This window comes from Camellia sinensis, chromosome 14 (assembly GCF_055761805.1).
Source record: "Camellia sinensis isolate YWXY chromosome 14, ASM5576180v1, whole genome shotgun sequence".
NCBI lineage: Eukaryota > Viridiplantae > Streptophyta > Magnoliopsida > Ericales > Theaceae > Camellia > Camellia sinensis.
The window spans coordinates 28,641,562-28,652,888 of NC_138974.1; the positions used below are offsets into that span (position 1 = coordinate 28,641,562).

General features: G+C 37.8%; 1 pseudogene across 1 annotated transcript; it reads left to right on the forward strand.

Moving 5' to 3' along the window:
- The first annotated feature begins 1,377 nt into the window (after nt 1–1,377).
- Nucleotides 1,378–10,798, forward strand: LOC114288924 (magnesium-chelatase subunit ChlD, chloroplastic-like; annotated as a pseudogene). The gene is made up of 10 exons (XR_014350264.1): nt 1,378–1,434; nt 2,172–2,222; nt 7,056–7,193; nt 7,256–7,534; nt 7,835–8,008; nt 8,653–8,760; nt 9,389–9,523; nt 9,890–10,051; nt 10,345–10,465; nt 10,549–10,798. The product of XR_014350264.1 is annotated as a magnesium-chelatase subunit ChlD, chloroplastic-like (transcript).
- Nucleotides 10,799–11,327: the final 529 nt, after the last annotated feature.

Genomic DNA, 11,327 nt, shown 5'->3' on the forward strand with positions numbered 1-11,327 from the left:
AAAAATCACCACCTCTTTTTTTAATAGTCAAAATTATCTTGCTTGGTCACAGTGTCTGACACTTTTCTTGAAGAGTAGAGGGAAGATGGGTTATGTTGATGGAAGGATCAATGCACCAGGCATCATTGATCCTAGTTATGACCAATGGGAGATTGCCAATTCTTTAATTATGAGATGGCTCATTCATTCCATGGTACCTAATATAGGGGAAGACTACTTGTCTATGGATACCGCCCAGAATATTTGGGATGCTGTGGTTACTACTTATTCTCGGAAGGGGAATTTCTCACAGACTTTTGATTTATGCTGTTCGATTGAGCACTCAGTACAAGGGGAGATGACTATCCTTCAGTACTTCACTTTTCCTAACAATGGCTGGAAACGTCCTGATCATCTACAGGATTATAAGCCTATTTGCACAGCTAATTCAGTGGGTTACCGGAATTTATTGAACAGGAAAGGGTCTTCAAATTTTTGGAAGGCCTCAACTTAGAGTTTGACCCTGTTAGGAGTCATGCCCTTAGTATGGATGTTCTTCTCTTCCTTCAGGAGGCCTTTGCTTATGTACAGAATGAGGAGAGTCGTCGTTCTGCTGTGCTGCCACCTACCTCTACAGAGCACTTTCTGCTCTTCCTAGGGATGGTACTAGTCTGCCTCGTACTTTCCCTAGTCCTTCAGAGAAAGATACACTATTATGTGATTATTGTAGCCAGTTGAGACATACCCCTGAGACTTTTTGAAAGCTTCATGGGGTTCCTTCTGGTGGTCGTGGTGACCATTCTGGTAATCGTAGGGGTCGCTCTGGACGGTCTCGAGGACGCGGGTTTAATCCACGTCCACATCATACCAATACAGTAGATACTCCTGACGCCTCTTTAGTTGCTCCTCCTAGTGGTGATATTTTTGAGTTAGAGGATGCTTTGCTCTACCTATTGGATCGTTGCTTTTCTACTATTCCATCCGATACATCCTCCTCGTCTTTTGCCTACTCAAGTAACTTAGCCGCTTCTCCAAGTGTTTTTCTATCTCAGATGTCTTTACCTTGGATTATTGATTTTGGTGCCTCAGATCATATGTCTGGGTCTTCTGATCTATTCTCAAAATATAAGCCATTTTCAGGTCAGGACAAAGTTAGGATTGCTGATGGTACTGTTTCTTCTATTTCTGGAAAATGTTCAATCCATGCCACTCCTTCTCTACCATTATCTTCTGTTTTGCATGTTCCCAATTTCTCTGATCTTTTATCATTGAGTCATCTTAGTCATGACCTAAATTAGTGTGACTTTCTTTCTTGATCATTGTTTGTTTCATGACCTTATCACAAGGAAGACTATTAACAGTGGTAAAGTGGAACATTGTCTCTATATTCTGGATCAAATGGACAAGCTGGCACTTCATTCCATCAAGTTTTCAACCACCAAGGAAGACCTATGGGTATGGCATCAGCATTTTGGGCACCTATCGTTTCTATTTATGGCTTTTGTATTTTCTATGGTGATCATCTTATATCATGGAAAAGTAAGAAGCAGACAGTTATTTTTAGGTCTTCTGCAAAAGCTGAGTATCGGGTTATGGCACAGAGAACATGTGAGATTCTATGACTTCGTTCTATTCTGACAGAGTTAGGATTTGAGGAGACAACTTCTGCCTCTTTGTTTGTGACAACAAGTCTGCTATTATGTTGTCTTATGATTATGTCCTATATGAGCGTACTACGCATATAGAGATTGATATACAGTTCATTCGAGAAAAGGTTCAGACTGTATTGTGAGTTCATCCTTTGTCTCTTCTTCTCAGCAGTTAGCAGACATGTTCACCGTGTCTGTAGGGCCATCATTACTCTAGTCATCCATTAGCAAGTTACGTTTGTTGAATATCTTCACACTAGCTTGAGGGGGAGCGTTGAATTTAGGAAATAACAATATTGTAATTATAGTAATGTGTATAAAATCCACGATTGTGTAAATCACAAATTTAGTGCCTTTATAGTTTCGTTTCCTATTTTGTAATATTGTTTCATTATATATACGTAGCTCTACCTTATTCATAGGTAAGCCAAAACATCTTTTTCATTCTTTTTATATTTCCCAGGCTGTGGTGTGTGTTCAAGTCACAGAAATCAGCCTCTTTGAGTCATTTAATTACTGGTTTTATTTCTTCATACCTTGTAGATTATATTGGCAAGAGAGTATTTGAATGATGTTACTATCAGCAGGGAGCAAGTGAAGTATCTTGTTTGGAAAACACTTCGAGGTGGTTGCTAGGTTCTTATTTATGGAACCCTTCCTTAGTTTATGTTAAAAGTGAAAAAAATCTAGAAATCCCTAGATATTAATTTGTGATTATGTATCAATTTTAAGAAGTAAATAACAATCTCAATCAAACAATCAAGACAAATCGACACAATGATTTTAACGTGGAAAACCACAATTGGAGAGCCTTCAATTGTGATAAAAAAAAAACCACGGGCAAAAGCCACAAAACAATCCACTAAGAAGACAAAAGGAATTACACAAGTTCACTCTCAAGTACCTAGTGAATCTATGCCTGAATTGAACCGACCCTTATATGCGTCTTCCACCACGGTCTTCATCTCGGAATCGTCTTACCCAACGTTGAATCCACAACACCGATGTCGAATCCACAACGATGAGCCACTCTAGAATCCACCAAAGCTTCAGGCCCAAATTCCACGGAATCCACCGAGGAACAACTCTCTCTTTTATAAAGAATAAATAATTAATCCTTTGATGTATACCTCTTAAACTATGAGTTAAATACTCAATTAAACATCAAACAAAACTAGCAAAATAGCCCCAGAGGAAAACCCTAGAACCTTCAAAGAAGATCTAGAAACTGTACCCTAAAATCTGACTGAAACACATATTTATAGAAAATTGAATCGCGTTCTTCGCTCGAGTGCAGGAATGACCGCTAGAGCAAACCTCACTCGAGTGCAGGAAATTTCGCTCAAGCATAAAATCCCAACTCCCAGTACTTTTGTAGCCAGGTCAAATTTCTTGAACCAAACATTCTTCGCTTGAGCGCACAAACAGCCACTCGAGCGGACAAACAACTTCAACTGCAGCCCCTCGACCCTACTCGAGCGCAGGAATGGCCGCTTGAACTGAAAAAAACAACTCCCAGTACTTTTGCAGGTGAGTGAAATTTCTGAAAGGTCGCAATCTTCACTCGAGCGCAAGAATGGACGCTCGAGTGGATCTACACTCGAGCGCAGGAATGGCTGCTCGAGCGGGAAAAAAAAACTCCCAGTACTTTTGCAAGCGAGTGAAATTTCTGAAAGGTCTCGATCTCCGCTCGAGCGGAAAAAAATAACTCCTAGTACTTTTGCAGGCAAGTGAAATTTCTGAAAAGTCGCGATCTCTGTTCGAGCGCAAGAATGGTCGCTCGAGCGGACAACAACTTTGACTGTAATTTTACTTTTTACTTCGGGGCACTGCCCCTCAACCCCGCTCAAGCGAAAAAAAATAACTCCCAGTACTTTTACAAGCGAGTGAAATTTCTAAAAGGTCGCGATCTCTGCTTGAGCGCAAGAATGGACGCTTGAGCAGATCTATGCTCGAGCGCAGGAATGGCCGCTCGAGCAGAAAAAAAAGTGGCAAACATGAAAGAATAGACATCACAAACTTCTCTGCAAGGCACAATTCGGGTTGGATTCGCATCTAAGACTCATAGCCTCACTGAAATAAAAGATCGAATACAATTACAACTAAAAAGAGTTTTGTCAAACAGGATTGCCAAGAATAAAAACCTAACATAACCAAAATTTATTTACAAGAACGAAGAAAGAATAACTTAACTGCTTTCTTCAGGTCATCCACACTGACTTTTTCACGTCCTTTTAAAGCAACTAAGGCCCCGTTTGGGGACTTACTTTTTTAGTCAATTAGCCAAAAAGTTATTAAATTAGCCAAAAAGTCAACAACTCATACCAAAAAGTCAAAGATTCTCTTTTCTCTCTACTTTTTGCACATCTTTTCGTAATTAGCCAAAAAGTCATCCCAAACATACAAGTTTTTGTTACCTACCTTTTTAGCCAAAAAGCCAAAAAGTTACTAAATTAGCCTGTTCCTAAACGAGGCCTAAGCATTTGGCAACACGGGCATTATATAGCTCAGCTCTGTGTCCCTGTCATGAACAGATGTATGCAAAAATTTAACATCAGGAGTATCTTTTCAATAATATTATCAGATAGTATTATACTGCATCCATTAGTACAATCTCAGATAAATTAAATGATATGCAATAAGGCATATGGTCTAACAATAAATGTCAAAGTTATAATGGCGGGTGGTCTTCAATCTCTATTATATGTAACAATAACATATACCTAAATATTGTCTGTTTCTTTAATTAACAGATGTCTTTATTTTGCAATATTATAAACACAAGATATTTGTGAATCAAATAAATAGATAAAAGCCATATAAACTTTTTGTTAGGTTTTTATTCTTGGCAATCCTGTTTGACAAAGCTCCTTTCAGTTGTAATTGTATTCGATCTTTTATTTCAGTGAGGCTATGAGTTTTAGATGCGAATCCAACCCGAATTGTGCCTTTCAGAGAAGTTTGTGACGTCTATTCTTTCATGTTTGCCACTTCACTGACTATGTCGGGGATCGAGTTATCCGGTCAGCTCACGGGGGTCTAAGGGGCAGCACCCCTTAGTGGGTCTAGGGCAGCGCCCTGGCATGGTCGAGGGGCAACGCCCCCGAACCAAAAAGAAAAATTGCAGTTGAAGTTGTTTGTCCACTCGAGCGGAGATCGTGACCTTTCAGAAATTTCACTTTCCTGCAAAAATACGGGGAGTTGTTTTTTTTCGCTCGAGTGGTCATTCCTGTGCTCGAGCGTAGATCCGCTCGAGCAGAGATCGCGACCTTTTAGAAATTCCACTCGCCTGCAAAAGTACGAGGGAGTTTTTTTTTCCGCTCGAGCGGCCATTCCTGCGCTCAAGCGTAGATCCGCTCGGCGGCCATTCTTGCACTCGAACAAATATTGCAACCTTTCAGAAATTTCACTCGCCTGCAAGAGTACTGGAAGTTGTTTTTTTCCACTCGATAAGGGTTGAGGGGCAACACCCGAGCGGGGTCGAGGGGCAGCGCCCCCGAAGCAAAAAGTAAAATTGCAGTCAAAGTTGTTTGTCTGCTCGAGCGGCCATTCTTGTGCTCGAGCAAAGATAACGACCTTTCAGAAATTTCACTTGCCTGCAAAAGTACTAGGAGTTTATTTTTTCTGCTCGAGCGGCCATTCCTGCACTCGAACGTAGATCCGCTCAAGTGAAGATCGCGACCTTTCAGAAATTTCACTCGCCTGCAAAAGTACTAGGAGTTGCTTTTTTCCGCTCGAGCAGAGATCACGACCTTTTAGAAATTTCACTCGCCTGGAAAAGTACTGGAAGTTGTTTTTTTCTGCTCAAGTGGCCATTCCTGCGCTCGAGCAAGGTCGAGGGGTAGCACCCCCGAAGAAAAAAGTAAAATTGCAGTAGAAGTTGTTTGTCCGCTCAAGCGGCCATTCTTGCGCTGGAGCGGAGATCGCGACCTTTCAGAAATTTCACTCGCCTGCAAAAGTGCTTGGAGTTGTTTTTTTCTACTCAAGCAGCCATTCCTACGATTGAGCGGGGTCGAGGGGCAGCGCCCCCAAAGCAAAAGGCAAAATTACAGTCGAAGTTATTTGTCCACTCGAGCGGAGATCGCAACCATTAGAAATTTCACTTGCCTGCAAAAGTAGTGGAAGTTGTTTTTTTCCGCTCGAGCGGCCATTCTTGTGCTCAAGCGTCCATTCTTGCGCGCTCGAGCGGAGATTGCAACCTTTCAGAAATTTCACTTGCCTACAAAAGTACTGGGAGTTGTTTTTTTCCACTCAAGCGGCAATTCCTGCGCTCGAGCATAGATCCGCTCGAGCACCCATTCTTGCGCTCGAGCGAAGATCGCGGATCTATTTTCTATAAATATGTGTTTCAATCCGATTTTAGGATATAGCTTCCAAATCTTCTTCTTGGGTATTAGTGTTTTCATCTGGAGTTTCTTTGCTTGTTTCCTTTGATATCTGTGAGAGTTTAATCATGAATTGAGTAGATTATATCAAAGGGTTTGTTTATTTTATTTTATTCGAAAAGAGAGAGTTGTTATTCGGTAAATTCCGTGGAATTTGGGCCTGAAGCTTTGGTGGATTCCGGAGTGGCTCATCATTGTGGATTCGACATCAGTGTTGTAGATTCAACGTTGGGCAAGACAATTCTGAGGTGAAGATGGTGGGAGAAGAGGCACATTGGGGTCGGTTCGATTCGGGCGTATATTCGCTAGGTAATTGAGAGTACACTTATGTAATTTCCTTATGTTTTCTTAGTGGATTGTTTTGTGGCTTTTGCCCATGGTTTTTTTTATCACAATTGGAGGCGCTCCAATTTGGTTTTTTCACGTTAAAATCATTTTGTCGATTTGTCTTGATTGTTTGATTGGGATTGTTATTTACTAGTTAAAATTGATACATTATCACAAATCAATATCTAGGGGATTTCTACATTTTTTAGGTTAGATAGGTGTAATTCCTTCAATCCTTTAGATTTGTCCAAAACTTGTTTCGGCCAATAAATCTCCCATGTCATCTTATCATTATGATGATAAACAAATTGAAGTAGATGTGATTTCTTTGAACAGCAATGCATTTTAGTGGACATGATGCAAAGTTTGAAGTTCAACCTCTGGTTAAATTTGGTCATCTGTAAGACTGTAAATGGAATTTGTCCACGGAAATTTTGAAGCTGAAATCCCAAGTTTATTAACCTTTTTATGGGAGTGTGCTATGAGTTCCCAAAATGGAATAATCTCCAAGCATATCCATAAAATGAACAAGAGCTCTTGTTAATACTGGTGAACATCTACAGCTCCTTCAATGAGTTATCTACCGTTCATTGATTCAAAGATAGTACTTGTATTTTTGTTGTAATGAGTTTAGTTTGAGACTTATAAACCATAAATGGCTTCTTTTGAGCAGTCAAACATAATATTCCTCTTCTAAAAATTTTATTTGATACAGGTTGAACTTGTTATCCTTCCTCGTTCAATCGTCAATGAAAATCCCCTTGAACAGCAAAACCAGCAGCCTCCACCTCCACCGCCCCCTCAACAAAATCAAGATTCTGCTGAGGAGCAGAATGAAGAGGAAGATCAAGAGGTTTATTGATTGCTCAAAACTTATCAACTTCCTCTTGTCATACTCCTTGATTGATTTTTTAGCTGTCATCTTCTATTAAAAAAAAAAAATTCTCTGGTGAATCTTGTGAGCTTATTATGGAAGGTTCACTTTGTAAGCAGGATGAAAATGATGAAGAGAATGAGCAACAACAAGATCAACTACCTGAGGAGTTTATCTTTAATGCAGAAGGGGGTCTGGTGGATGAGAAACTTCTCTTCTTTGCACAACAAGCCCAGAGATGCCGAGGAAAGGCTGGGAGGGCAAAGAATGTCATATTTTCAGAGGATAGAGGCTGATATATTAAACCAATGCTTCCGAAGGTAAGTTCCCCATCTTCGCTTCTCTCAACATTAGAGAAGAAAATGGAAATTTAGAGGGGAAAAAAAGAAGAGAAAATCTTTGATATGGATCGTCTGCCCTTTCTGAACTTGTGTTTTGCTGATACTTTTAGAAACTGAAAGAAATAGCATAGAAATTAAAAGAAATGCATGGTTTCATTCTCAGTTGGCCATTCTTGAATCTGTTAAGTTAATTGATGGATTTTTTTGAGAATTTCAAGAATCTAGAACTGTGTTTTCTTTGGAAAAGTTTATTTCCGCACTTTCTCTGTCCTGACCAAGTTGCACAATCTTAATCGGGGTCCTGTAAAGAGATTAGCTGCTGATGCAACTCTTAGGGCAGCTACACCATATCAGAAGTTGCGAAGGGAGAAGGATACTCAAAAGAATAGGAAAGTGTATGTAGAGAAAATGGACAAGAGGGCTAAAAGAATGGCACGAAAAGCAAGAGCACTGGTACCATAGTACTCAAATTTCTTTTTCAAATTTTCCTGTTCATTATGTTATCAAATTTGTGGAGTGTTTTCACAATTCTATTTTGTATTTTTTTTTCCCTGTAGTAGATCTTAGATGGATTTTTTTTAAATCTTTTTAACAATTTTTTTTTAAAAAAAAAAAAAAAAAGAAGCTATGGGATTTGCTACTAATTGCCACACTAGGAAAGACTTTTTGATTTTTCTGTTTAGCGTGTAGTCACTTGCTTATCCGAAAACCGTCCGAGAGGTAGGGGTGGGGGTGGGTTTGTGAAATGTAAAGGGAATATGTCAATGATTATCTGACAATTTCATAAATTACAAGTGAAATCCATTTAACTTCTTGGAAATTTCCTAAATTCAAAATGGAGTGCAATCGCTTTAAATTTTTTCCAAAACCCTGAAACTGCTTTTGTTGATGGTTGATTTCCCCCTAGAATATCCAGTTTAACTTGGGTTGATCATGGATACCTCTGATCCAACTTCAGAGCGGTTCACCCTAGAATGTCCAGTTTAACAGTTTAAGTTGGGGATATTGGTGGGCTCACAGGACTTGTGTCCGAGTTGTGAGAAAACAACTAGTGAACTTTAGGATTAATTTTATTTCTGGGATTTTTTCCATGGCAGGTAATATTTGTGGTCGACGCTGGTGGAAGCATGGCATTGAACCGTATGCAGAATGTAAAAGGCACTGCTCTTAAATTATTGGCAAAGAGTTATACAAGCAGAGATCGGGTGCGTTTAAAGACATTAATAACATTGACTATTCAAGCTGAAAATATCGTTTTACTATTTCTCTGGTTACTTCTATATTTAATTCAATGGTAAATTTAAATTTCGGTATAGTACTCCAATCCTTTTCATTTTTCCTCCCAGTTGCATTCTGTTTTCAACATTCCAGTTAAATGATAAGCTTATGGAGGAATTATGCATGAATGTCTCACATAAGAGGTTATTTCTTATGACAAACAATGGTCTTGAGGTGCAATTGCCATGCCTGTTTATTCTGAAGATGGGTTTAAATGAAATCCCATTTGTACTGCTCATTTGTCGAAATTGTCAAAATTTGTACAAGTCATTCTTGATCACATGCTGATGACCTGGAGCAAGCCTCTTTCTATTGAAAAGATCATATGGTGGAAGTTTCATTGTTGGAAACGGAAGACATGATTTGCAGGCCTTTTGTCCAAGCCCACATATTACTCATTTGTCACTTTCATTTCTGTTAAGCTTGTTTTATCATAATAGTTACTGAGTATTGTTTTTAAATATACTGTTTAAGGTCACATTTATTAATTTTTGTTAAGTCTTTTATTCCTTTATGACTACCTATCTGATTTAGTTTACTGTTAACCTAAAATAGGTTTCGATCATTCCTTTTCGTGGAGATTCGGCAGAAGTTCTGTTGCCACCTTCCAGGTCAATTGCAATGGCAAGCAAACGTCTTGAGAGACTTCCTTGTGGAGGAGGTTCCCCCCTAGCTCACGGTCTTACCACGGTATGCAAGTTCATCTAAATCTTATAATTGCTAGGGTCTTGGCTAAAAATGTCAGAAGCATATAAATTACCTGAAATACATGAGATTTTTTCAATTTGTATTGACTGATCTGTTGTGTAATATTTGATTCGTGAATTGCATGAAGATATGTATATCTTTGCCTGAGCTATTTGAAAATAATATTTGTTTTCTAGTTTTTAGTGTGTATGCATTGCTTTGTTCCCTCTCCTTTACTTTGGATTTCTATTTGGACCACATCCATCTGCATCTTGATTCTCAGCTCTGAAAACAAACAAACAAACCTGAAATTTGTAACTATGATTGTTGGCATTGTCTCTAACATTTGTATTAACCTGAACTCCTTAGGCTGTCAGGGTTCGGCTGAATGCGGAGAAGAGTGGTGATGTTGGACGCATAATGATTGTTGCAATAACTGCTGGTCGAGCCAACATATCATTGAAAAGATCCACTGATCCTGAAGCTACTGCTACTTCTGATGCTCCTAGACCTTCTACTCAAGAATTGAAGGTAAATTTATGCACCAAAAAATAAAAATAAAAAATAAAAAGGCAGCACAATAACAGCATTGCAGGACTTGATAATATGCAGGCTTCTTCAGGTACAAATGCTAAATGCTAAATATTATCACAATCAGATGGTATTACATGCCTTTTCAAATAAATTTCACCATCAAAGAAACAGGGTAAAAATTTGAAGTGTGAATGTCACGATAATTAATGGATATTTTCCCTCCCAAACACACATTAAGGTGTACTAATTGGACGTCGTTTTTTTTATTTCTGTTATATTGTCTTTTGAAGGATGAGATTCTTGAAGTTGCTGGGAAAATATACAAAGCAGGGATGTCTCTTTTTGTCATTGACACGGAAAATAAGTTTGTCTCCACAGGCTTTGCCAAAGAGATTGCAAGAGTTGCTCAAGGTTTGATTGCTTGGAATGCCCTTTGATGTTCTATTACGAGTTTCTCATGTCTAACTATTTTTCTGCAAAACTTCGTTTTTTAGGAAAATATTACTATTTGTCAAAATGCTTCAGATGCTGTTATATCTGCTACGACAAAGGATGCTTTGTCAGCTTTGAAGAACTCTTGATTTTGAATTTTAATAGTTAGCTCCAAAATTTGCGAGAAACTAAGACGCTAAAATTATGTGTATTGTTCATTTTTTTTTTTTTTTTTTGGGTAAATGTATAATTCATTACAAATGTGTATCTTCAACTTTGTAATAAATAATGATAGTTCTAGCTTCCAGTGTCCATTTTCTTGCATTAACTTATGTTCTAGTTAATGAATCTATTTTAAGTGTTACGTGATCATGTTTTGCTTCTGTAGATATAGAATGGATCAAATTTTAGAGTGTAAACTCAAAAATTATATCTAAAAAAAAATACTAACAACATTATAGTTGAAATGAGGGAGAAAAAAAAGATAGGGATAAATTACAAATATACTCTCTGACATTTATTTAAAATATGAATTGTCCCTTGTGATTTTAAGAATTATATTTGGCCTTTTCAAGTTCATAATTGCATAACAAATAATCTATTTTATTAATAAATTATCAAGTCAATTAATAATTTTTAATGATGTATAGGAGTGTAGTTACTTCTATATATTTCAATTAGCAATTCAAATAATAAATTATGGATTGCCCATTTTATTAAAAATATATTTCAATTAGCAATTCAAATAATTTTATTATTGTATAGAAGAATAATTATATATTTTATTTTTTCTGTTAATTATGTTAAATAGAAAATTTTAACAATGGGATATTTGTAATTT